This window comes from Ambystoma mexicanum, chromosome 3p (assembly GCF_040938575.1).
Source record: "Ambystoma mexicanum isolate Mex_15411 chromosome 3p, UKY_AmexF1_1, whole genome shotgun sequence".
NCBI lineage: Eukaryota > Metazoa > Chordata > Amphibia > Caudata > Ambystomatidae > Ambystoma > Ambystoma mexicanum.
The window spans coordinates 547,422,874-547,450,116 of NC_090925.1; the positions used below are offsets into that span (position 1 = coordinate 547,422,874).

Below are 27,243 nucleotides of genomic sequence, written 5' to 3' on the forward strand. Positions count from 1 at the left end.
AGGTGAAAGTGGTTATGGTCGCAGTGTCACACTGGCCTGGAGCCCAGGAGCTTCTTGAATTTCTTCCCGGGGGGCCCCCGTGCTCCCACCATTCCTGAGCCTCTAAGTATGCTCTTGAACCCATGGAGGTTCCTTCTCGGTTAATCTTGCATGGCAGGGTTAGTTTTCATAAGGGTGGGTGGTGGAGCGAAGCAGCGCTCTCCTGCAGAGTCAAATGCTGAGGGTTGGGGACACGTGCCGTCCCCACCCCTCGCCCCGGGTTCCTTCCCTGGCCGTTAGCGGGGGGGATGCTGCAGGAGACTTAGTGCTGTCACCCTTCTATTACTGCAGTTTGCCTCTGATGTTGCTGAATGGTATGGGCATGGGCCTTTGCTGGGGTCCGGGTATGCTGCGGGTCTCCTGCCATAGGGGGGGGTCTCCTTCCAAGTGTAGGTTATGGTGCGCTGGGGCAGATGCTTTCATAAACCTCCATCTCCGTTGTTTGGGAGAGGAGCGTCTTGCGTGCGCCTGCTTCATGGCTGCCAACTCCCTTAATTATGCCTACTTACCCTGCGCCAGCTGGGGCGCATCACAGCTCATGGGGGCCCTGTGCCGCGTGGTTCGTGGAGGCCCTGCGCTGCGTGGAGCCGGGCTTGCTGTATGGGGCAGAGGCAGGCACAGAATTTCAGGGGAATACTACCCGCTCCCTCGCATTTGTAGCTGGGTGTCCGGGCTGCGCCGGCTCTGTGGATCCGCGGTGGTCCGCTCACACTCCCCAGTCTTGCCTATGTTGCCTTGGCTGAATGGGCACCCTGCGTCTTCTGCACCACCCGCGTGGGTTCTCTGATCTCCTCCAGCTTGACTGACAGTCCCCACACAGGCATCGCTGCTGGCGGTCTCAGGTCCACTAACTCTGCCCCCAAACGCTGCAGTTGAAGTTTTCTTGGGGACCGCTCGCTTCACGGGTCGTCCCCTTTGCTTTTGCTGCCGTGGGGTCTTGTAACGCAGCTTATTGCTCCTTTTTCAGATGGCCGGGGAGGAGCACGCTCCTCACGGTGGGGTGGTCGCGGGGGCCCTTTTGGAATCTTCTTATGAAGCTTTTTGAACCTTAGTCTTCCCTTTCTTGAGTAATCTTTCTTCCACACTTCTCAATCCATTTTTCGTCCAGGATGTGGCACAGAGGGGGTGCTGGTCTGCAAAGCTGATGATGCGGCTTGGATGCACAACTCTGCCAGCGTCGGTGCTTATTACCAGACTTATCTGCCGCCTTTGATACCGTTGACCATGCCGCCTTGCTCGTCTGGGCCGGCCTTTCTGGTGCCGTACTTTCCTGGTTTTCTTTGCTTTCCTCTAACCGAACAGTCAATTTCCACCCCCTCCCCCCCTTTCACTCTGTACGGTCTGCCTTGAGATATGGATTCCCTCAGGTTTCCTCCATCTTCCAGGTTTTGTTTAACATGTACATGTAACCTCTTACCAAGCTTATCTGCTCTCACGGCTTCCACTGTTATTCTTAACAGATCACACAGATCCTGGTCCGTTTAGATCTCTCTCTTGTCGAGACAGCGACCAGATTTAGGTCCAGTCTCGAAGCTGTGGGTGCATGGATGTGTAATGGCTGCTTCAAGGGGAAAAAAATGAGGTGTTGGTGGTGGGCCCTCCTTCCTCTACTGCCTTTTGGACCCCCTCTTTTTGGCCATCTTTAGGGGTAAATATGTCATCTGAGATTCCGCAGACAGAAAAGCTAAGTCTAGTATGTCAAAGGGGCCATCTTCAACTGAAAACCCCATAGTAAGGTTCTTTGTATACTCCTTTCTCAGTTACGTGCCCCTGTGGTGTCCTTACTTATGTCCTCCATGGAACACTGCAACGCCCCATTTCTGGCACAAACTGGCTACTTCTTATGGCACCTTCAGGTCCTCTTACACACCTAGTTATGCTCACATTACTCCATGTGTGCACCATCTTCATTGGCTACCCATGGCCAAGCCCATTCAGGTCAAGGTCTAATGTCTAGTACATCATGCCTTTTATGGAACTGGGGCAGAATGTCTACAGGCTAAATTCTGTTTGTACATTCGTGCTCGGCCACTCCGCTTGGAATGCCTGATATTAAATACTGACAAACTGCCTTGTACATATAAATCCATTATACATCCATATAAAAGTGCTGTGTGCAAATGCGTCATAAAGTCAAAGCAGAACCATATTACTTCAAGGCAAATTGTAACTCTTGCAAATGCCTGACTAAAGTGCCAAGAGTATAACGGATTCAAAAAATGCCAGGTGCGCTTGAGAAACGTGTCAAGTGTTTCTGAGTTCCTTCCACTCTAATCGCATTTTTAATTTTAGGCAGTGTGAGTTGCTTTTCATGTTATTTTAACTCACTGGGCCGCATTACGAGTTTATAGGTAGCCATGGTGCTATTAGCGCCATGGCTGCTTCCAAACTCTGGTCCGGGTTCCTTGAATGAGGAATTACCAGCCATTCCAACCTTGGAGGATCCGGTAATTCCTCATTCAAAAAAACCCATCCCCATTTCCATTTGAGCCCCCACAGGGCTCAATGGGAATGGTCCCCTTGCGGGACCCGCAAAGGACATATGGTCTGACCAGACGTTCCGAGGGGGGTCCCGCAGGGGAACCTCGTAATAGGGTGGATTGGGTTTACCGGCGCTGTTAAACCCATTCCGCCCACCTTGTAATGAGGCCCACTGTCCTATAAATCCATATTTCGAGTGACATTTTTTACTTGCAAATATTCTGAGACCTTTAGTTGTCTATAGTTTACCTGTACTTATTCACACTACAGCACCATTATGAAAAGCAAATAATTTATAGATCGATAATTGCGTCACAAACCTCCGGCACTGTGTATCATCGTTCCCCTGCTGAAGGTCTGAAGTTGTAATATCTGTTGAGCCCTTACAGGAAATATTGTGACAAAAGATTGTGAACAGTTGCAATAATTACTTTTTCTTTTATCCAATTCTTGCAGCGACTCGTGCAGTTATGAGAACTGTTTTTCTATAAATGTTTCACTATTCGGCTTCTTTTTCCTTCCAATCCCCCAGGTAAAGCAGGTTCACTCCATATGGCTCCACCAATTTGATCTTTGGTTTACAATTGTATATGTATTATTTGTTGCTTTACAGTGTAAGCACTTGTCATAATAACACTTCAGTTCCCAATTGTCTATTTCTTTAAGCTAATGTGTTATTTGTTTTTAACCCCTTAACTGCCAATGCCTACCACCCCCAATCCCCCTACCGCCCCCCCCCCCCCCCCTCCTCCCCCCCCCGCGCACCAAGCCCTTTTTTGGTGGTTTCGGTATGTTGCCATTCAATCCCTTGTAATGCTTTATTTACATGTGATATCTCCCTCAAATTTGGCCCCCTTTCTTCCCACATGTAGGTGATCATAACGCCACCTAGGAATCCTAGTTTGCTGTATGGGGGTGAGAGAAAATAACCGAAAACGGAGCACATTTCGTGTTTTTTCAGACAATGCCAATAAAATTATGTACAAAGAAGCCTGTGGGTGTTTCCTTGTAAGAGCTAGGAACAAATGATTTGCTGTGCTGAATTTGCCATTTTCCAGGCTTTCAAGAACAGGTTGAGTGAAAACCAAAAAAATAAGGTTACCATCAATTTTGTGAGAGCTATCCCCAATAGTCCATGCGGGGACGGAATGGAAGAGGAGGGTAGGAAAGCTGAAAGGGAAGACCAAAGCATACATTTCTGAAAAGAAGGCAAAATTCCAAGTTTAGGAAAGGGTGATTTGTGCAGGTGAGGCAACATCTATGTAGGGAAAATGCCCATAGTTTGGGGAAAGATTTGAAAAATTACAGTTAAAAAAGGTATGTGCTGGACATGGTTGGACCTGTAAGGTAATAGCTTCTATGAATATTTAGAAAAGCAGTGCCCCGCTACATTCCCATGACTTTTCCAGTTAGGAAATCGCATGTACCATAAGCCAAAAACTGAGCCATAGTACACAGGAATTTTATGCTGACGGCTTAGCATGTGTAAATAAGGAAAATAAATGTGAGGAATGGCAAGCATACCATTTTTGAAAGAGCACAGGCAGCCCTTTTGAAGGGTAGGTGACTTGAGCAGGTTACAAAAGCATACAGTGCTTAAATCGGCAACTACATGTACTTCACATTTGGGAAATTAAAGGGTTGTGTAACAAAGTGCAATAGCAAATGTATGAAAATGTTAAACCAGGAGAAAACAACAAATGTCCTACTATCCTACATACCCACACATGTCCTGACGAAAACTGTACCTCATGTGTCGGTGCAACTACCTGGGTGCAAATGGAAAGGGCTAAACCACTGGTAACCCAAGCGTTTCAGGAGAGCAGACTCCCGTAGGAACCCACAGAGGTCTGGCTTGTGCCAAATGCCCTAGAATTTATTTCCCAAAAGCCCGGCAAAGTCTGAAATTTAGGGAAAATAAACACAATTTTCAGACATTTCCAACCTGGAAACTACTGAGACATACCGCCAACACATGGCCTACCTTCCCAAAGGTGTCTGGATGAAAACAGTACCTTGTGTGGGTGTACCTACCTGGGTGAAAAAGTGTTAACCATCCCCAAGTCCAACGGCACTCCCAAGGAGCACCAGCAGGGTCTCCATCCGTTCCCTGAGGGGAAATTCTGTAATGCTGCCTACCCAGAGCTCCAGGATGGTCTGCGGTGATGTCACCGGCCTTGGATGACTCTACCATGTGGGTCCACCATCCCCAAGTGCAGCAGGACTCCCAGGGAGCCCCGGCAGGTTCCCCGACCTTTCCCAGAGGGAGAAGCTGTAACACAGGCCAGCCAGAACTCCAGGATAGTTTGTTCCTGGCCTTGGGCAGCTGTCTCCCATATGGAGTGATCATCTCCAAGTGCAGCGGCTGTCCCAGGGAGCACTGACAGGGTCACCTACCCTGAGGGAGTGGCACCCTTCTGGTGCTTCCTGGAACCGCTGCTGGGCTGCGGGATGGTCAACCCACATGGGAGACAGCCGCCCAAGGCCGGGCACTTTACCTGCAACCATCTTGGAGCTCTGTCTGGCCTATGTTACAGCTTTCCCCCACCAGGGAGCCCCGGCAGTGTGCCAAAACCTCCATGAAGGGAAAAGCTGTAATGTAGCCCAGCCAAAACTCGAGGACGGCTGGAGGTGATGTCCCCGGCCTTCGGCATCTGTCTCCCATGTGAGTCCACCATCCTCGAGTGCAGTGAGAGCGACCTACCCCAAAATCTGATATTTAAAAAAAATGGGTACAAAACATTTGGAAAAAATGCAACTACTTCAGGTTCAATTTAAACACATAGATCCATAATTATGCCAACGGCTAAGATATTTCACACTTTGGTCCAATTAAATGGTTATAATAAATCTTGAATATGATAAATATGTAAGAACCATGAACTGATAACTCGAGTAATAAAATAAATGAAAATAAGGCCTACTTTAACAATATAAATACTTTCATATTTTAAGTCGTTTATATTCCATGAAACTGTCAATGAAAAGAATTACATATTAAGTACAACAATGAACTGAGTGACAGCATAAAAAAGAAGAGAACTGTGACCATGTTTCTAGGTGGACATATGGGAATGGAGCTACGAGACCCTGGAGGGGCCTGTACTTTCAGAAAGATAATAGCCAGTATATAAGGTATTCCCAAGGCGTATACCCTATACACTTTATACTTTGCCAGGTTCCAGTCTGTAATTCAAGACCTGGTAGAGTTTTGAAGAATGAACAACTCTGCATTAGAAGGTCAAAAGTTTTGTGGGTATCGTCTTTGATCCCACTAAAAGTACATTTGAATACACAGTCTGCAGGATGGACTGTGGAAAAGCCCTACATGAGCTTGTGTATGCAATGAAGTTGGCATATGAGGAGGTTCAAGGTTGGCAGAGTTATTGCGCAGCTGCCTGCAGGAGGCACTATGGTGGGGTCAGGCAGCTACCATGACAGCGCTGCTTGACTTCAAGTTGGCAGCTGACAATTTATAACTGATAAGAATCACTAGATCTGAAGATGGCGAGTTACTCAGAAGAGCCAATCACTTTGTCACGTACACACAAGGAGTTGGGCACATTAATTAACACCTTTCCTTTTCCAGTATAAAAAGGGGCAGGACTATACAGGGAGGCTTTGGTAGAAGGCCTAGTATGGGAGTTTAGAAACGAGCGTTGCAGTAAAGAGCAGAGTAAAAGAGGAAGAAGGAAGGCAAAGGGAGTTGAAGGAGAGTAAGACTTGAGGTGGATGGAAGAGGAAGGTGAAGATGGGACAAAAGAAGGGAAAGTGGAGAGCAGCATAAAAAGGGGAAAACTAGCAATGGGGGGAAAAGCAGAGATGCAAGGTGAGACACAAGAGAAAGGAAGAAATTACTTGGAGAACAGTTTAAAAGGTACAGACAATCGGTGTAGGAAGAGGGCCACCGATGGAGGAACATTTTTGGAAAGCTACTGAGGAAGAAAAGGAAGGTGGAGGAAGGAAGAAGTGCAGAAGGTGGACCCTGAAAATAAGGTAAATGCTGTGGACGAAAGCCTGTGTCCATTAAGTATTATGCTAGCTGGTGCCTGGTTGTACATCTTAACCTAATACCTAGCCCATCAAAAGTAGAGAGGGGTATTGGAAAGATGAGGAGGAGTGCAGTACCCTGGGTAAACCAACTTGACTGTGGTTTAACTCTCAACACCAAGCTGCGTGGGCCTGTCTTCGGTTTCTGGCCCTGCCGATGCATCACATCATCGGTTTCTGGCCCCTGGAAGGGCCTATCTTTGTCTTCAAGCCCAGGAGTGCCAGCGCATCTTCAAGCCCGGGACAAACAAATGGTCTTTCTGGCCAGGAGAGCAAACAAATCTTCATGCCCAATAGGGCCAATGCGTCGTCAATCCGAGGAGGATAAACCCATGCTCATATAGAGCACTAGAGGGGGACTAACTGAAGCATTCCCACTTGGCAATACAACTCTAGTTGAGTAATATTAGAATACGGAAAGTGGCCATGGGATTAAAGTCCTCTAGAAGAAAGGGGGACTCCTTACAGTGTTAGGAATGTCAGCAGACGGAATCTTATGGGTGTGGAATGTGAACAGAGAACACTAGAAGAGAATGCAAGGCAAGTTGTATGGTGGTTGGTGTAAGGGGGAGGACAGAGAGAGTTGTTACAGCATAAAAATGAACTTAAAAGAAATTAAGTCACACATACTGGCTGTGTTCTGGTTCACTTCCTTAACTGGTGATGAGTTGCGGCAATGACAAAGAGCCTGCACTTGCCATTGAGTGTGGTTGCCCTGGCTGAACAGGTACAGGGTTAGTTGCACAGTCAAAATGGTAGCTCAGGGGGACTCTCCAGGCATGTATTGGGGATTATCTGGGCTGTGCGTGAGCCTATGAGGACACAGGAAGCACCCTAGCAGCATAGCCGTGCATGCAGACGACAGAACACGTGATCCAAGGACGCATTGTCCGGTGTTGCAAGTTGTTACCTGGCAATTTTAGACATAAGGAGTTGACATGTCTGTTGCTTAGCTATGTAACAAGCTGAAGGCCTTCACTGCGGACACTGCGCTCCGTACTGTGCCTGTCCCACGTGCACTGTAGCGACCGAAGGAAATACTTGCACACATAAAGAAGGGAGCATGCCGTAGCACAATTGGCTGTTACTCTGAGAGGTGTTTTTTCATTGCACTTTAAAAGGGAGATTACAGACACTTGTCCCTGTGAACAAGGTGACAAATACCAAGAGCACAAAAATAGGGAAGCAACAGAAATGAATTCAAAGATTATGGGAAATATACCAGGCACTGGGTTATTCCTAGGTTATTAAATCGAAAGAAAGATTCCAGAAGCATATGTTAGCAGTATATGGTCCTAATTATTTGAGTAAAAAGAAAGAGGCACTGTTTCTTTGTCGAGGTCGGGCTGGACAACAATTTCTTAAAACTAGCTGAATGCATCAAGATGGGCAACCAGCTTGATGTATGCATAGCCAAGATGGACAAGCATTACGAGGTGAAGGGGAATAACATTTTGGCTTGTTATCAATTTTCCATCAGACAACAGAAATGTTGTGAGACCATTGAGGAGTTTGTTACAGCACTGTGAGGGTTGGCTATAAAGTGTTGTTTTGAACATTATCAGAAAGAGGACATTCGGGACAAGTTGATGATCAACAGGAGATCAATTGGTCCCCTCGTCTAATGGGAACTAACCCACTCACACTGAAGTAGCTAGAGAAACGGCCCTCTGACCTAGAGAGGCAGAAAAGTCGGAGGGCCGTTTCTCTAATGGGAAATAGCTGCTTCAGTCTGAGTGGGCTAGTTCCCATTAGACGAGAGGACCTTTCTGCCTCTGCAGGTCGGAGGGCCGCTTCTCTAATGGGAAATGGCTGCTTCAGTCTGAATGGGCTAGTTCCCATTAGACGAGAGGACCTTTCTGCCTCTGCAGGTCGGAGGGCCGTTTCTCTAATGGAAAATAGCTGCTTCAGTCTGAGTGGGCTAGTTCCCATTAGACGAGAGGACCTTTCTGCCTCTGCAGGTCGGAGGGCCGCTTCTCTAATGGGAAATGGCTGCTTCAGTGTGAATGGGCTAGTTCCCATTAGACGGGAGGACCTTTTTGCCTCTCCTGGTCGGAGGGCCGTTTCTCTAATGGGAAATAGCTGCTTCAGTGTGAGTGGGCTAGTTCCCATTAGACGAGAGGACCTTTCTGCCTCTGCAGGTCGGAGGGCCGCTTCTCTAATGGGAAATGGCTGCTTCAGTGTGAATGGGCTAGTTCCCATTAGACGAGAGGACCTTTTTGCCTTTCCAGGTCAGAGGGCCGCTTCTCTAATGGGAAATAGCTGCTTCAGTGTGAATGGGCTAGTTCCCATTAGACGAGAGGACCTTTCTGCCTCTGCAGGTCGGAGGGCCGTTTCTCTAATGGAAAATAGCTGCTTCAGTCTGAGTGGGCTAGTTCCCATTAGACGAGAGGACATTTCTGCCTTTCCAGGTCGGAGGGCCGTTTCTCTAATGGGAAATAGCTGCTTCAGTCTGAGTGGGCTAGTTCCCATTAGACGAGAGGACATTTCTGCCTTTCCAGGTCGGAGGGCCGTTTCTCTAATGGGAAATAGCTGCTTCAGTCTGAGTGGGCTAGTTCCCATTAGACGAGAGGACCTTTCTGCCTCTGCAGGTCGGAGGGCCGCTTCTCTAATGGGAAATAGCTGCTTCAGTGTGAGTGGGCTAGTTCCCATTAGCCGAGAGGACCTTTCTGCCTTTCCAGGTCGGAGGGCCGTTTCTCTAATCGGAAATAGCTGCTTCAGTCTGAGTGGGCTAGTTCCCATTAGACGAGAGGACCTGTCTGCCTCTGCAGGTCGGAGGGCCGCTTCTCTAATGGGAAATAGCTGCTTCAGTGTGAGTGGGCTAGTTCCCATTAGACGAGAGGACATTTCTGCCTTTCCAGGTCGGAGGGCCGCTTCTCTAATGGGAAATAGCTGCTTCAGTGTGAGTGGGCTAGTTCCCATTAGACGAGAGGACATTTCTGCCTTTCCAGGTCGGAGGGCCGTTTCTCTAATGGGAAATAGCTGCTTCAGTGTGAGTGGGCTAGTTCCCATTAGCCGAGAAGACCTTTCTGCCTCTGCTGGTCGGAGGGCCGTTTCTCTAATGGGAATAGCTGCTTCAGTGTGAGTGGGCTAGTTCCCATTAGCCGAGAAGACCTTTCTGCCTCTGCAGGTCGGAGGGCCCTTTCTCTAATTGGAAATAGCTGCTTCAGTCTGAGTGGGCTAGTTCCCATTAGACGAGAGGACCTTTCTGCCTCTGCTGGTCGGAGGGCCCTTTCTCTAATGGGAAATAGCTGCTTCAGTGTGAGTGGGCTAGTTCCCATTATTATGCAGGACTTGGCCACTAGGGGAGCAAAAAGGGCCATTTCTCTAATGGGAACTAGCCTTCTTTGTGTGAGTGGGCTAGTTCCCATTATTATGCAGGACTTGGCCACTAGGGCCAAAAAGGGCCACTTCTCTAATGGGAAATAGCAGGACTTGGCCACTAGGGCCAAAAAGGGCCACTTCTCTAATGGGAAATAGCAGGACTTGGCCACTAGGGGCAAAAAGGGCCATTTCTCTAATGGGAACTAGCCTTCTCTGTGTGAGTGGGCTAGTTCCCATTATTATGCAGGACTTGGCCACTAGGGGAGCAAAAAGGGCAATTTCTCTAATGGGAACTAGTCTTCTTTGTGTGAGTGGGCTAGTTCCCATTATTATGCAGGACTTGGCCACTAGGGGGCAAAAAAGGGCCATTTCTCTAATGGGAACTAGCTCACTCACACTGAAGCAGCTATTTCCCATCTGAGAAATGGCCCTAACAACCGATGGTCCGTTTCTCGGATGGGAACTAGTATCAACATGCCTTTACGACTTAATGACGCGTATCTGTTACGTCGTCGTGACATTGTCACGTCGGTGGGAGTGGGACGTCTACGTGCTTAGGTAGAGGATCGCGGAGGTTGGAGAGCTCCACGCCGTGCACTGACAGGTACTTATTTTTTATTGCGCATTTATAATGCGCTTATTTATCTCGGAGAAGTGCCAGGTATATTTAATATTTTTATACGCAGGTGTTTCACAGCGGGCAAGAGAAGGGAACTGCGGAGAACAAAACACTGATGGGTTTGTTTTTCCTATTTTGATTTAAGTTGATTTAAGTTGCACCAACAGCGGATCTTTGTGTCTCTTCTTGGCTGGTATCCCCATCCTCAGCTCCACCCACCTCCAAACAGAAGTGGTTTATGGCTGTGCCGCACACGCCGAGGGAATTTCAGGGCAGATTCGGCTGCTGCAATCTTAACCCTTATCCAGTGGTGGAAATTGAAAAAATGGGGTGGGTGGGAGTTGAAGGGGCGGTACCCAAGAGGCGGTGTTTGGTGGGGGTGGAGCTGGCCCAAAATAATATTTTAAAACTGCGCAATTTCTTTCATGCAGCTTCTTTTCCAAACTATATATCAATCCCACTTACATGGCGCTGGCGATGAGGTACTTCACTATGCGAATAACAGTTCTCCCCCCCCCCCCCCCGGGTACTATTCAATAATGGTCAGAAAAGGAATGAATTGCCGTTTACAACTATGGGCCACTTTTGCATTGGTGCCCGAGACCCGCACTTGTACAAGGGGGCAAACCGTACCATCCATCTGTGCACCTAAACTACCAACAGCAATGTTGTCTACACTGTGATCTGAGCTCATACAGAGGATTATTCTAAGCAGACTGTTAAAGAATCATTAAAAGGAGCAATTACTCTAGCTAATGTTATGTTAAAGGTACTTGTATAGCAGCGCACTGTCACCAGCGGAATTGGTCCCCAGGCGCTCTGGCGGATCTGTAAACAGGAAGGGCGGGTAGGGTTAGTCGGAAAGAGGAGAGAGGGAGAAGTGGTGTGCTGTTGGCAGCTTCAGCTCGGTATTCACCGAGTGCTGGGCTTTGGTGCTAGTATCGGATCGGGCGAGGCCTCGACTGCTGTGGTTGAAGTTTGTGTTGATGCGGTGTGGTAAAGTGCGTGCGGATTGCTGGGGGAGAGATGGTTGTGTGGTTTTAAGTATGCAGAAGATTGAGAGTGGGGTCTGTATCCTGATTCAGGTACTTATGGCTCAGTTAGAGTTGCATACCGGTGGGTTGGGTTGTTGCTGGTTTCTCGTGGGCCGACTCGCTTTGGTGGTGTTGCACTGATCCAACTGTATCCTATTGAGTATAGTTTAGATTGGTCGGTGCGTCTGAACCTAATCTTCGGTTGTGTGCACTGATCCAACTGTATCCTATTGAGTATAGTTTAGATTGGTCGGTGCGTCTGAACCTAATCTTCGGTTGTGTGGCTGGGTAGGTAATATCTATTCTCAGGTTATCTAGTGAGACCCTGGTCGGTTAAGGCTTTGAATGATTCATGGTCAGTCGTGTTGATGTGTTGTCCTAGTGGATCCGTCTTGGTGAGCCTGTGTATTCAGTCGTTCGTATCCTTCTGTCCTGACTGGTTCATTGGCTTCCGTGGGGTGAACTTCCTTGGGACTATTGTTTAGTTGTAGTTTTTGTGTGGTGGGGCATTGTTTCCTGCTGTGTCGGTGGACAGTGTGTAGTGATGAAACATTCTGTTTATCACCCACTGGATTGGGGCTTGTGGTGCAGTGCTTCCTTTCCCTCTCTATATTTTGTCCTTAGGGCTGTTGGGGAATGTAATGGTTATGGTCATGGTCCTCTTGATTCCTCCTAGGGTTTTTTTTTTAATTTTTTTTTTTTAGTTTGCTATGTTTACTGTCTTTGATCGTATTGTGACTGTCTCCCGTTTGGTCGTTTCGTATGTCGTGGGATATTTACCTTGGCTTTTCTCCATTGATTGAACGGTGTATATTGCGGACGCTCTACGTTCGTTGATGTTTATATCGGTGCCCCTGTGACCGGTCTTTTCAGTTATGGCGCGAGGAGCCATGTTTTGAGTAATTTCCTGTATCGGGTGGTTTCTTGTGTTGCGTATGTACTTTTGGTAGGTCGTTCCAGGTTTTCGGGGCTTGGTGAGAGAAGGAGGATCTTCCAAGTTTTCTTTTTTTGTAGGGCTTCGGTCCCAGGCGGATGTCCATGCTTGATCTGAGCGTTCTTGTTGATTGATGTAGGCGCAGTTTGTCTTCTCTTAGGAACTCGGCGTCTTCGTTGTGTACTGCTCTGTGCGTAATGGACATTGTTTTGAATTTTATTAGTTGTTTTATTGGTAGCCAATGTAGTGTTTTCAGCGCTTGTGCGGTGTTCTCTTCGGGATAGTCTCAGAAGTAGTCTGGCTGCCGCATTTTGAATGCGTTGTAGTTTTTTTAGGAGTCGTTCAGGCATGTTTAGTTTATTCATTTGTATTGCGCACCAGACCCGAGGGTATGAGGCTGCATGAGCAGCATGGTTATTCAAAGCTTGGTTACTGGCTGCTTATACACTAGTGTTACAGTATGACAATGGAGGCAAAAAAAAAAAATGTACAGGTTTACAGAAAGGCAGATATTTTACAAATAAACATTCTTTACAGGATTGCATCAGTGTGGTGGGTTAGAAGTATTAGTGGTCCTTGGTCTTTATCCACTGGATATAGTTGCGTCTAAAGTTTGTATAGGTTTGGGGTATCCTGAGGGATGGTGGTAGGGTGTTCCAGTGTTGGGATGCTTTCACCTGGTATAGGCTATTGGCGTAGTCTACTTTGGACATGACGAGGGCGATGATAATGGTTGTTGTTTTGTTGGCGAACGATAGGAACGGTAAGATTCTCTTTGCCGCTCGCAGGAGGAAGAAGCATTTCTTGAGAGCGTTTACTTGTGGCTCTACCGTGAGATTGTTGTCCATCAGAACCCCTAGGTTTTATACAATCGGTGCTGGGGTTGTCCCGAGTTCCCTTGGCCAAGGGATGAATTGGTTTTCTCCTCCATTTTTTTTTTTGTGACGATCATTATTTCAGTTTTGCCTGGATTGATTTTGAGGGAGTTTGAGTTCATCCAGAAGACTACATTGCGGAGGCAGTTTTCTAGCGTTGAGTTTCTTTCCGGGTTGTCTTGTATTTTGAAGATTATTTGTGTATCGTCTGCGTAGTGGTGAAAGAGCAGATAATCTGTGTCCTGCAACCTCATTCTTAAAACCTGCTGATTTCTGTTCGCCATAAGCAACGTTTTCTTTTACTTGAACCACACCCTGCAGCTCCCCTCTGAAAGCAGTTGGGTGGCTGCATCGTGTGGGATAGTTTCAATAATAATAGGGGTATTTATTTATTCATGCCATGTTTGACGGCTACCTGTGTGTGTATATATATATATATATATATATATATATATATATATATATATATATTTTTTATGCAGTGTTTGTCGGATACACATATCCGACAAACATTGCATAAATAAACGAATAATCCGGGTATTCGACAAACATTGCATAAATAAACTGTCGTGGCTGAGGACTAACTTCTTCTGGTGACCCTGTGCACCCTTCACGGGTCACCAGAGGAAGTTGGTTTGCTTTTCCTGCAGCTGTGACCTGTATCCAGTCCTGCTGTGTACACGTAGTGGGGCAGAGTCATCAGATCGCTCATGCCGGCAATGAGCTGCTCACCCCCCCCCCCCCCATCTCTGTGCTGCCGCGGGCGCTTTCTTTCTTTTTTTTCCAAAGTAACCCAGCGCAGAGCATCGGTTTGGGGTTTGCAGCGGCTGACTCTGGCCGGATCTGGCTACCCATCTGGTGCCGGATCTCAGAGCCGACCCAATGACCAGTGCTGCCGTTATCTGCGCAACACGGCTTTCACTGTTATAAAAGCAATGAGCTCACTACGACGGCATGCAGTTCTCTTGGTATGATTTCTGTAACTTTACTGCCTTTACGAGGTGAGTGGTTATGAACATTGCAGGGAGATGTGCCTGACTTTACCGCTCAGTGCTGCCAGGCAGTGCATTCCGCTGTACCGGCCAGTCTCTACCACAAGATGTCTCTTGACCCCACTCCCATATTTCTTTCTGTACAGGACCGACTTCCTTCATTTCCCTGTGTTGTCTCACTGACTAGGTGCCTGCATGTTGCTTTGCTAGCATAGAGTGAAAATGCAAACTCCTATGTAGTCTTGCCAGCAAGATAACCATTAGTATTTAGCCCTAAAAAATAGCCATACTGTGGGCAGAGTTCTTCAATCTGTGGGGCGTGTGATTCAGGACAACAAGAAAAGAGAAAATACATGCTCAGTCAGTGCAACGTGATGAGGGTGTGGGAAATAAATGCAGCCTGGAAGTGCTCTTTCCTGAATTTGGATTGCGTGTCCACTCTGCGTTGTTGCTTCCTGCTGGTGACGCCAGGGTCTTATTGCCTAGTAAGGGATGCCGCTTCTGGCTCTGACCGCCACACCACAGTTGGACGGAGTGCCAGGAAGCAAGCGTTTCAGGCCTTTGTCGGTCCCTCTTGTTAGGCAGAATCCTGTGCAGTTCCCTTAGGGAGCACTGCAAGAAGATTAAGACTACAGGTGTTGGCAGTAAACCCAATTGGTAGCAGTCTGCACCACCCAGATTTACCTGGTAGCTGTGGCTGAGCAGTCCCTCTTCCCTCAAGAAGAGTTAGACCGTTTGTAGAGTATACACATTAGGTACCAAAATACAGTAGCACAAGCAAACGCGGACCAGAGCTTTGATTAAAAAAAAAAAGTATATAATTATTTATTTAAAGACACACTTATGTGAATACACTGGCACTAATATGTCAAGCAAGTTCAAACACAGTCACTATAAGTATATATACACTTCCTTAGTTAATTATTTAGACAAGTCTAAGTTAAGACACCACTTATTTGCAAAACAGAGGTGAGCGTGTAACCTTAGATGGCACTCCAATAATTCATTTAAAAAGGGAGGGAAAGGCAGAGTATGGAAATAACACAATACCAACACTTTTAAGAAACCACAGCAAGTCATAAAGGCAGGGTCTACTGTAGAGGAAAAAGTTCATAGGCAAGGACTACTCTTGGAGAGAGCAAGGCGGAATGTGCCCAAGATCACAAAGTGGAAATGCACTCAAAATCTTTGCAGAAGTCAAAAAGGGTTGAGATAGTTTCAGAAAGCTAAAGCTTAGCAGGTCTGGGGCCAAACCAGTATAGAAGTCAAGGATTTAGGAGACACCCGGAGTACTCTGTAGAAATGGAGGCCAGACAGGACACAGTACCTTAAATGGAAAGGAAGCTCCAGCGGGGCAGTTGTTCCTGGCAGTGGTTGCAGCTCGTTGTTCCAGTCGGAGGAAGAGAGGATCTCGCCGTGGAGGAAGGTTTGGAGTCGTTGCACTGCACAGGGGTGAAACCAGCCGTGGAGTTCCTGATTGAAAGGAGCAGTCCTTTTATTCGCGATAAAAAGTGGAGCGCTTGCCTATCTGACCGCCGGGGTGCTTGGCACGGGCGATTCGGCCAAGGAACACTTCAGGAAGCGAAAAGAGGTGAGCTGGATGGTTCTACCAGCTCAAAGGGAGAAGACTCTTCAGCAGAAGCTCTTCCCAGTCGTTGGAGAAGTGGTGAGTTTGTTGCAGCAGGGCTTCACCAGTGGTGTCGTCGGATTGCAGGTGGCTCAGCTTTGTCCTCGTCGGGTTCTTGGGTCCAGTGGAGACTTCTGAAGTTCCAGTCCCAAAAGCCCTGATTTTATGCAGAAAACCCCCATTCAAACAGCCTAGCTGTCAATCACTCATGCTACCACTGGGCCAATCGGAGAAGAGTGCGACTTGGGTTGCCAAGGCAACGCAGTCCAGGGTGCCTATTCCCTCCACCCCTCCTATGGAACTTAGACAGAGTGGCACCACTTGGAGGGCTTCTGTGGAGAAGCCCGCCAAAATAGTGGAACGAAGGGCTCGACTTTGGTCAGAGACGGACACAAACACCATTTTAGAAGTGAGTTCTGGCGAAAAAACCCACTCAGTGAATTTATATTTAATAAATAAACCGGCGGTATTTTAACATTGCACCAAAAAGTGGTGCGTTTAAAATCAATGGGAAAATCCCATAGAGAAATATTTCGCGTGGTAACCACTGCCACTAGCCAGAAACTCGGCAAGGGGGGACTGGACAGTGCCCCCCTTGAGAACAGACCCAGGGGTAATCTAATTAATCCCTTCCAGTACTTCCAGACTATGATGGTTTGTACTGGTTCTGTTCACAATTTTGAACTAGTAAAGCCAATGGTGACTTTACATGCCCTGGGAGACAGTATGGAGTCTATGTTTGGGGGTCACTATGACACCCCTGTGTTACTGCACTGAGGGTGCTGTGTAACACACATACAAAACCAATGATAGCCTATGGAGAAAAATAGCCCATAGCCCATAAGCACACAAAAAGGCAAAGGAGTACCTCAAATCATGTCTAAGAGTGGGAGGAAAAGAGTCTCACTCTTAGCAGGAGAAAAAAAAAAACAAACCCCAAAAATCCAGCGACGCTGCTGGGGGGACTCACTAGGTTTGGGAAATTAGCCGTAACAGAGAATTCTCCCTAACACCTCTGCTTCCCTCTCCCCCTTTGGACCCACGAAGACTAACGCGTGGGGAAAGGTGAGTAGAGGGGCTGGATGACTGCAGTGCTGGTTCCCCCTGGACCCCTCTCCCTCAGTGCCCCACCTTGCTTGGCCATGGGGGAGGACGAGGTGAGCAGCGACGGAAGCACGCATTGCCAGTGTTGTAGGGTATCCAGCTCCCCCACAGCAGATTGCTGGGTTCTCCAACATTCTGCCGTGGGGTAGCCAGATATCCTACAACACCGGCCCCGCGGAGGCCGGGTCCGGCATCAGATGTCTGGCCGGATCTTGGTACCTGGCCTGCCTTAGCCATGACCAGGCTTTATCAAGCCCCCAGCTTTGCAGAGGGAAGCTGGGTGTTCGGTGACCTAATCTAAGCAGGGCTCCTTTCCCCAGCCATCACTCGCGCATTTCCTGGTTCTGTTTGCTCATCCTGTTTGTTTTTTCTGTCCTGAAAGGGACACCACGGAAATCAATGGGCCATGAACATCATCACTGTGGCGGGGAGGGGTGTGGTCACTGTTGAAAGCAGGCATTCTACATGCTGGACACATTATTGTTCAAATGTGTGTTTTACACATTCAATGGAAAGTAATTTCCAAACTCAAACGCTGCACAAACTTGCGTTCACTAGTTTTCTTTGCGATGGGCTATTTATTTATTTTTTCGTTTTTTTATCGTTTTTGTTTTTTTTTCTGAGCACCACACCAATACAATTTGTGTCTCCCTTGCTTTGTGTTTTATCACAGGTTATATTCATAAAGATGTTATGTTTACAAATAAATGCTTCCATTGTGCTGACAGCAGTTATTAGGAAATTAAACTGGGTTCATGGGTGCCAAACGGAGGCAGAAATACCCCATCCCTTGGCCAAACACATTTTATAGCACTTCTTTTTTTTTTATAAGTAATTGCAAAAAGCCTGATCGATTCCCAAGTTTTGCATTTGTTTTTTTTTATTGTTTTGGGTAAATTCAACCTTAAACAGTCTCAGCAATGGTCTGTCAACCTGCTGAGCTACCCATGGGAGCCATCTACTATAAGTCTATGCATCCCATGATATACTAAAATCGCTACATTACCAGCAGTACATTTGTTGCACCGCTGCCACAGAAGTGATTTAAAGTAGAATTCATGTATATCATCCTGCTGTGGGTGCCATGCCTTCTTTGCCTGCATGTGGCACCATATGTTGCAGAGAAGCCAGGGGCCATTGTGTCTGGCATGGCAGCCGCGGCAGTCTGCTGCTATGTCAGCGCTGTCACCTAACTGCAGTATAAGCTACATGGCTATTACTCGATGTTTCGGAAAGTTGGCTCAGTGAGTTAAGAACTCTTGTGTCATAGTCTATGTAAAATATGTAGATTAATGATTTTAATGTCAGCAGGCTGGACTTCACAACTGTTAAGGGTAACCTATAACAAGCTGATGCTCTTTCTCTCGCTTGTCTCTGTGACTGAGTATGAGTCACGTTTTCAGGTATTTGCTCTTGACTGCTCTCTACCAACTGGGGTGGACTGGCCTATAGGGAACTTTTAGAGATTTCCCGGTTGGACCCTGCACCCTAAGTCCCCTTTGTGTGCGGGGGAGGATGTTTGCCGACTGGCAGAATGTAGTGCGCACATATTGGGACAGTCAATCTGGTAAGTTTATATTTTTTTTATTGTACTTTTTCATTTGCAGGAACACAAATTGGCTTAATCATCCCATCTCGGACAGCAAAGTCCCCAGCAGCAATGGCACGATACAAAATCCTGACATCTGTATTAGGACTTTCCGACGGTAAGAATGTCTTTTTTTAAAAAAAACATTTTTTTTTGAAACTGTATTTTGCTGTGGGAGATGGTGGGGTCATTTTAAAGGTAAGTAGGAGTCACAATCAGGGATTTCAAACCTATTGTTGAGGCTGTTCTTTATGTCCAGTTTGGAGCGGTACTGAAAGTTCACGTCTCATGTGGGCGTTGCATTTGCTGTGCACTGTGTACTCTCTCCTGGTTTCCCAGTGTTATGTCCTGCTTACTAGCTGATGCCTAACACCCAAGAGCTGGTTTTAACACCTTCTCGTTTTTGAAGTCTCAGGTAGACCCATGTATCCTTGACTAACTGTTTTCATTGCAGCATCATCGCTCCAAGCGTCGGTGTGTCGACCTAACCGCCTGTGTCCCAGCAAGAAAAATCCAGTGAAGCACTTGACCCAGTGACGCAGGCAAGTAAGGATTTCTTCTCCATATGTAATATTGGTTGAGTAGAAGTGCTGAAGGGTTATCGGCCCTGTGCAATGTGCATCCAGGTGTGGTTTTCTCCACCCTGTGGCCTAGTCCAGGACCGCACTTAAACAAAAAATTTGAGCTAGAACTTCACAATCTGAACAGGGAGTTTCCTGAGACTTGTATCAATGTGGTGGTTTTTTTTAAATCCAAGCAGCATTTATGACCCATTACTGCTGAGTTTGTTATTCCCCCAAGCTATTCACGTGGTTTGCCCCCCCCCCCAGCATTTTCACGTGGTTTGTTTTGAATCTTATGTGGTGTTTTGTCAATTTAAATCTTTTAAAGCATTTTTAATTTTTGAAAACTTTAAATGTTTTTTTAGAAAATAACATGACATAAATTAATGTGGGGTGTTTTCAGAGTCAGGCCCCTTTTTTAGATGGATCATTGGTACTAAGTGAAGAAAATATCCTTTTCACTGTACCGATTGGGGGTGGGGCGCTGTTGATTTAGAAAGACCGCTCTCTGAGCGGTCTTTCTAAATGGAACGATCATACTTGTCAAACCCCTGTCACACGAGTGCGTGCAGGGGACGACAGGCGCTGTGAGACCCAGCAGAGTTGTCACAGGAGGCAGAGGTGTGTTTTGGACTGTGTGTGTGTGTGTGTGTGTGTGTGTGTGTGTGCATGTCGGTAAGATGCGTGTGTTTGGGGAGGGAATTTTGCGGTTCGGGGTCCCCCCTGATTTACGAGTTAATGAGCAGGTGGGGAAGGATGGGGGCAGTATGTGAATTCCGCACTTTAACGTCAATACAAAAACAGCCAGGGAAAAATCAGTCTTTCTTTGTGTTCGGGATTTAAAATGCAGAAATAACACATAGAACTGGATAGTTTCCTAGTGCCCATGGATGGTAGGAATCTCAGACGAAAAGCGGAAGGAGAGGTGGAAATGGACACGAGAAATGTAAAAGCACGGAAATATGTATTTTTTTTTTTGTGTTTTGGGTTCACATGGATCACAGTTGCTGACAAGTTAAGCTGCAGTGTGTGGTTTGTGGCGCTAGGTTAGCAAGCCTGAAGCCAACACTTAAGGCGCATTTGGAAACAAAACCTTAGCAAAAAAAGACCATGGATTTGTTTATACAGCAGCTACAAGGCATACACAAGCAAACAACACTGTTAAAACGTGGCCTCAGTACCTGCAAATGCTTTGGAAGCTTCTTGCAACATTATCTTGGGGGGGGGGGGTGGGGGAGAAAGCCCTTTACAGATGCTGAGTAATTCTGCCAGCAACCTCACTGTCAACCGGGTAATGCTTAGTGACGGTGCAGCAGAGAAATGCAAAAGTATCTTTGACACCACCATTTTCCGCCGCATCACTGACCTGTCCTCTTCTATCAGTACAGAATTTATATCGTGCTTGAAATATTTTGTAAACTAATTCAGGGCAGAGCAACTGCATCTATAGTCATTGACATTGTTAACTACTTAGTTCCCACTGCCTAAAGTGGGAGGTGTGTGTTGGTATTTGCTTGGATGGTGCTCCTTCAATGTCTGGTGCTAGAAGTTGCTTAAAAGCAAAAGTGTTGATAGTAGCTCCACATATATTGTGGACACACACACTGCGTGATGCCCGGGAAGCTTTGCCTGTGCGCAATATGTGGAATGGACTCTCAGAGGTGCTGACTTTTTTTTGTAAAGATTGTGCATTTTATAAAGATGCACCGCACAAGAGCCCATCTGTTTGCCACATTATGTGCAGAAATGGGAGCTGAACATATTGTGTTTAGGAACAAAGTGAGATGCTTTCTCCTGGGTTTAGACCAGAGGAAAGAAGAGCCTCTGTGTGATTCACACTGGCTTGTACTGTTAGCTTACTATGGTGACCCCTTTGAAAAGCTAAATTTTCTTAACCTCTCCCTGCAAGGCACAGAAAGGAAACCACATCATTGGCTATGAACGCAAAAATGTCAGCATTTAAGAAGTTGGCACTTTGGAGGAGGAGGGTTAATGTCTGCATTCCGACGCGTTTCATTATTAGCAGATGCTCTTGAGGAGGTGGAGTATGATCTTTTCATGTGTTGCTGAACTAATGGGAAACCATCTCAGAACCACTCTCAAAAGTACTTCCCACAGGAAAATTGTAGCATCAATGACTGAGTGGTTCAGCCTTTCCTATCGGACGTAGGGGCCCGCCCACCTCCCACTACACCTCCAGGAGGAGCTAATGGAACTTCAAAGTGACCGCCTACTGGAGAGTCAATTCAAAAAATTGTCCTTGGATGGATTTTTGCAAAATGAAGTTTCCTCCATTTATCCAAATGCAGTCAATGTACTGTTGCCTTTCAGCACCTCGTATCTTTGCAAGATTGGATTTTCAACTTTTGCAGCCCTAAAGACTAAATATTGGTCAAAGCTGGAAGAAAGCCAACCAGAGGTTATTGCAAAAATTTAACCCAATTGATGGCTGGCTGCTGAAAGGCAGGCCCACATTTCACACTAGGTCTCCAGTATGCCACTGTCCAACTTGCAAGTGACTGCATTGAAAGTAATCAAGTTTTTGTACTTGAGTATGTCCTACGTTACTCTTTGAAATAAATATCCAACATGACTTTTAGTCACGTCCCCTGTAGCAAAAAATTCGGAATGCTGCGTTTACAAATATTTGCCCTCTAATTAATTAGTTATTGCAAGCAATGATTTAGAAAGAATGTTTTTTCTTTTTTTTTTTTTTGGCACCCACACCTCCATTTGGCACCACATAAACATTTTGGAGTCCATGTGGATAAAGGGGCCCAAGCCAGGTACCCTTTTCTTAGGGAGTGCGTGGGGGTCAAACCAGTTTGAAGATCACAAGACTACTGCCCGTAGAGTGAGAGTGACTATCTTGTTATCAAGAAAATGTGTTTTTTTTATTTTTTTTGTTAAAAGGCAAAAAACCTAATTGCTATCTTGCTGGCACCGCTATATGTTAACATATATTTTGATTGCTAGTTTGGAGGAGCACTCATCCTCCCTGGTCCCCAGGGGGCAGTGCACGTGTGGGCTTAAACGGCAGAAGCCTAATGTACTAAAGAAACCTTTGCAAAATCCCTGGTTGCTTTTAAGTGGTCCATTACCACGTGCTTGCTGTGCCCTTGTGTGTGACGTTGCTGTGTGTCCGGTATGGTGCATATACAACTCGTACACATGACCGCACCTTCAGTGGGTAGGAGCAAAATCATTCCGGTGCTTTACTGGGAAGGAAAAAGTTGCACGGACCCAGCGATACTCCAGATTTAACTCTTGTAGTCTGCTTAAGAACATTGCAGTGTCGCACAGCCCCTGTGAGAATGTGTCTCTTGTATATAGAGGGCACAATGCTTGTAATTTTCAATAAATTGCTCAGATAGCTGCATGCCAGTGCACACACCTGGCATAGATTTCCCTTGTTTGGGGACTGTTGGTGTGGCTTGTGCGAAGCGTGTGTGACTTTTACAGCGTCTTTAATGTTGCTTAATTCTGAATCAGGGTGCCGAGTGGCAACGTTTTGTTTGGCTAGCATGAAGGCTGGCTAAGTTTTGAAGTGTGTGGCAGACTGTTTGAGCCGCTGTTTGGTACAGGGTGTGCTGCACACACCGCCAGGTGTAGTCTCAGGCTGGGGATGGTTGGAACGCCCTGATGAATGAGTTCTTGGATTCCTGCATTGTTCCTTCTGGTGGAACATGCTGCTTTGGGCTTAGATTTGCTGTTGTGATTCGGCGCCCAGAGAATGGTTGCAGATATTGGCCATCCAAGCTCTCATGAAGAAGGGAGAGAAAAAGACTCCTCTAACCAACAGTGGACAGATGCCCCCCATCTATTTATTTCTCTTAGCAATGCTTGCAACCTGATCATTGCTTTCACTTAAGCCGTTGAACCCCAGCCAACTTAAAAAAAAAGTTGGCATCCATTAATTGTCCAGCAACTGAATTAGCATTAAAGTAGAGTTTCAAGCGGACTGTCTGGCATTCAAAGACTCATTTTATATTGTAATGCTTTTGAATATTATTTTTTCACTGCTGGAAGTTATGGATGCTATACCCGCGAGGCAGAGCATTTTGCGCCATTTATTTTAAAGGGCACATAGATGGCTTGTTCACCCTGTTTCACATTGCCTTTTCGGATCACAGTAGGGCTAGTTGTGCCAGCCTTTATGCACAGGGGACCGTGTTCTAATTCCCCTCATGACTCATGCTCTACTCATCTACGTTTAGTTTGGTCAACACTTTGGGGAAATCGCTACATGATTTAATATATACAAATGTAAGTTTCAGGGACTCTGGATTACTGCATGTTCTATTTGTTATACTTATGTCACCGTCTCTATATAGGTTGATGAGGGTCCCAGAGGGATTGTATTGCCCCTTCAATGTGGTTTGCTTGACCTCAGCAGTTAATTGAAGATAGTTTGCCTGTAAACTTTATTGAATGCTTGCTAGGGATAGTGATCCCTGTCATTAATTTTCAAAATATCTTTTTTGATCATTGTTTATGATGATCTGGGGTGAATGCTTTTTTTATGATTTTTCTTTTTATATAATGATGGGACCAGTTCATTTTCGTTAGATGATGTTCAGCTATTTTCTTGCTTGTCTGGATTTTTCAGCAGCCTTGTGTATCAGGACTGGCGTGGTAGCAGGAATTTTCTGACCTGGGCGTGAAAGGTGTGCTGTGAATTGCTTGCTATTTGAAAGTGGGAGGTCACTTTATTCCCTTAAGTGCCAAGGGCGAGGTATCTTGTCCCTGGGATTTCCTCCCTGTTGCCAAGGACGAGGTTAAAGGCCTCTGCCATACGACGCCCTAGCTGTTCAGCATACAGATGCCCCCTTTTTGTGGGTGGGGCGACTCCTTCCCAGTTCCACACAATGACTGTTATACGGATCAGGCTGATTGCTTTCAAACCGTTGCCAAGTAGGGGATAAATGCTCCTACTGGCTTTAATGTTGTTGCTGCTCCAGTGCCCCCATAATGTTCCACACAAATAGTCCATGCCTTCCTCAGATAGGTTCACTCGACCCTCTACGTAATAGGTTATCTACATGTATCTAGCCGTGGTGCATGTGTGAGAAACCATGCCTCTGCAAAGTTTACCCCTGGCTTGGTTTACTTTTTTGCAGAATTTTTCCACTGCTATGAGTGCTGCACTAGTTCAGCTGTAGTATATAATTTATTGCACATGAGCGATGCTTGGGGGGGGTTGCGGAGGGGGGGAGACTTGTGACCCTTCTGGAGGATAGTGCCTGGCTCATATTAGCAAAGGCCTTTTGCTAAGGTGTAATATTTACTTTTTGTTCCCCCCAGTAAAGATCACTTTGGTCATGGGTTCTGTCACTGCATACCCTCCTATTTACTGTTCATGTTGCTGTCTGCAAGGTGGGGCTCTCTATGGTTGATATTTACATTTACGAAACTAAAACATGTGTTTTGTCTTTTAAAGGACACACACAAAATGACTGCAGCATTTTAGGTACAAGAGCTCTGCAGTTAAGACCGTATTGCCTCCCCAGAACACACACCTCTAAATTTGCAAACAGATGCAACTAGTTAAAGCCACAATTGGTGGAAGTCTTGGAGGAAGTTAACCAAGCACCAAGAGACGCTTCGCTTATAAATCGGGACACATCAGGCAGGAACATCCATAGCAAGCCCACTATAAATGAAAGGTTTTGGGTACAGACCTGGTTCACAAATACTTGGCACGTACTAAATTTACATATTTTATTTCTTCTTTTAGACAACTCAAATCATCATGAGACTCTTTGATACACACACTTCTCTGTGCGTTTGAAAGGATGGGGAATTTGAGCCTTTGCAATTCCTGGTGAAGTTAATTGGAAATTACAGCTAGAGGGTATCGATGAAGTAGAAGAGAAATACGTGAAGAAAAGGATTTCAAGGAGTCCTGCTTTTCTAGTTAGGTAAGCAATGTGTTTTTTTTTCTCTCTCATCTATTTGATGTTTGGGGGAGGAGGAGGGTACATCTGACGTCCCTATGTGGAGTCGGTCCCCTTTTTCACACATACAGATGAATGCAATGCCCACCTGGTTTACAGCATTTCTTTCTTCTAGAGTAACTATAGATGGTCTACTGATTTCTCTTATGTTATTGGCGAAGCGCTATGGGTTGGACGCCCTCGGGGACCGTAGTCCACGTCAGGGTATGTGTGCAGCTAGGACAGAGAATGGATTGCTATTGGCGAATCGCACCCTACCTCCTTAAAGTTAGGTATACAGTCTTTTAGAATGAAAGTAAAACAAATCAGGGTAGTCATCTGTAGGTGAATTTATTCCCATGAAGTCAGCTGACACATGTTTCGACCTTAGCCGTCTTCAAGGCCTTGAAATTGAACACTTGTATGGTGACCAGGTTTGGAAGTTGATTGTGAAAATATCTTGAAACAATTTTCTGATAGTACTTGATGATTCAAGGGTTGAGTCCCGAGAGACCTGTCAATTCCCCAAATCGAAATTCCTAAACTATCTTTTTTGATTTGTATTTTTTTTTTACACCTTGGATGCAATCCTGAAAATGTAGTCCACGGGTTGTGGAACTAATCTAGGATGTCCAAGGTAGAGCGTGATTCGCAAATACCAATCTGTTTTCTGTCCTTTTCATTCAAGGTCTTTAGGCGTAGACCTTGTGTAATTGGTGGTGCAGCTCGCCACTATTTATAAATTATAGTGGTCACGGCGCACTCTCAACGGTATGTACCCATACACATTGTTATGTGGGTAGCTGCATGGGGAGGGAGGGAAAGCGCCAAGGAGAGCAAGAATAAGCAAAACTCCAAGGGGGGTGGATAGGGTCACGCTTAAGGGGAGTCACCCCAGTGTACAGCTCAGGCAAAATGTTTGTTGTATTGGTAGTCACATTATGAAGTTTCAACTTGCCTTTTTCATACCCGCAGCCAAGAAACAATATTAAGACATGGGAAACATTTGATGAAATAACGAAAAGCTGTAATTGAGGCATTAAGGCAGAGGAGAAAAAGCAGCTACTGGTGGAATCTGGAAAAAGAAGATGCAGTGAAAAAAAACAAGAGAATTACATTGTTAAAGCTGATGGGTGAAAACTGACTATTCCAAAATGTATTAATGGCTGTTCACAGAAGCTGGAAAACCTTTTTTGCAGGGATGGCTAGTGTTCTTCATTCCTTCCTCAGAACCTGCCTATTACTTCACCTGGACAATTGATAGACAAGCATTAAATCAGCAGATGTCTGTGTAATGTTGCAGTTCCCAGAGATGTAGCTGTGCACAAATACAAAATATTGGACTATAAAGTAACTCGTCAATTGTCTGCTTCAAATGTTTTGTCGGACATATCTAATTTGACAAGCTCAACTCTATCACCATGTCTTCTTAACAGTGTGTTCTTGTTACAGTATGACGGTCATGCCTGTTTGGACCATGAAGTGACACCTACATGTTACCACACACCTGTGCAATCTTTCAGATTATGTTTTTTTTTTTAAAAAAACAACGGATTTGGAACATCCCCACAAATGAGTTTGGTTGCTCCGTCAGCCACTGCTACTAATCTACAATGTAATTGTACCTCACATGCTGCTCTGAAAATGCAAGGGATCTTGTGTGTAGAACTATTATAGTTGATCCAGTGAATTTGTAGGTTGGAGCCAACTTGTAAATGGTGCATGTGTTTGTGCTATTTGATTTCTTTTGGGGGGGTCAGCTAATGTTTTCGTGGGTGTGGTGAATGGTCGAACAAATTGCTAGCTGCTCATAATGATATTGGGTGAAGTGATCGACAGTCTTGTCATGCCGGTAGACAGTGATTTGTAATTGTGGGAGTTTATTGGGTGTGATGCCATGTTAGCGAGAGGTGAGATATGAAATGAGGGAGTTTGGTTTGTGACGGGTGGATTTGTAGTTTTGTATACTTAATCAGCAAACCTTGGTTAATGACATTTGAGTGCTCTAGCAAAGATGGCAAGTAACGGCTGCAAATTCCATGTTTTCCAGTACACTATCCATACGTCTAACCCTATA

General features: G+C 45.9%; 1 long non-coding RNA gene across 2 annotated transcripts in view; it reads left to right on the plus strand.

Annotated features, from left to right (window-relative positions):
• The window catches only part of LOC138580609 (uncharacterized), a 62,445-nt gene extending 35,929 nt beyond the window's left edge, over positions 1-26,516 (plus strand). For both annotated transcript variants that reach the window (XR_011304300.1, XR_011304301.1), the window contains exons 2-5: positions 18,687-18,785; positions 19,122-19,209; positions 24,968-25,151; positions 26,142-26,516. This is a non-coding gene — a long non-coding RNA (uncharacterized lncRNA). The remainder of the gene's footprint in view (positions 1-18,686; positions 18,786-19,121; positions 19,210-24,967; positions 25,152-26,141) is intronic.
• Positions 26,517-27,243: the final 727 nt, after the last annotated feature.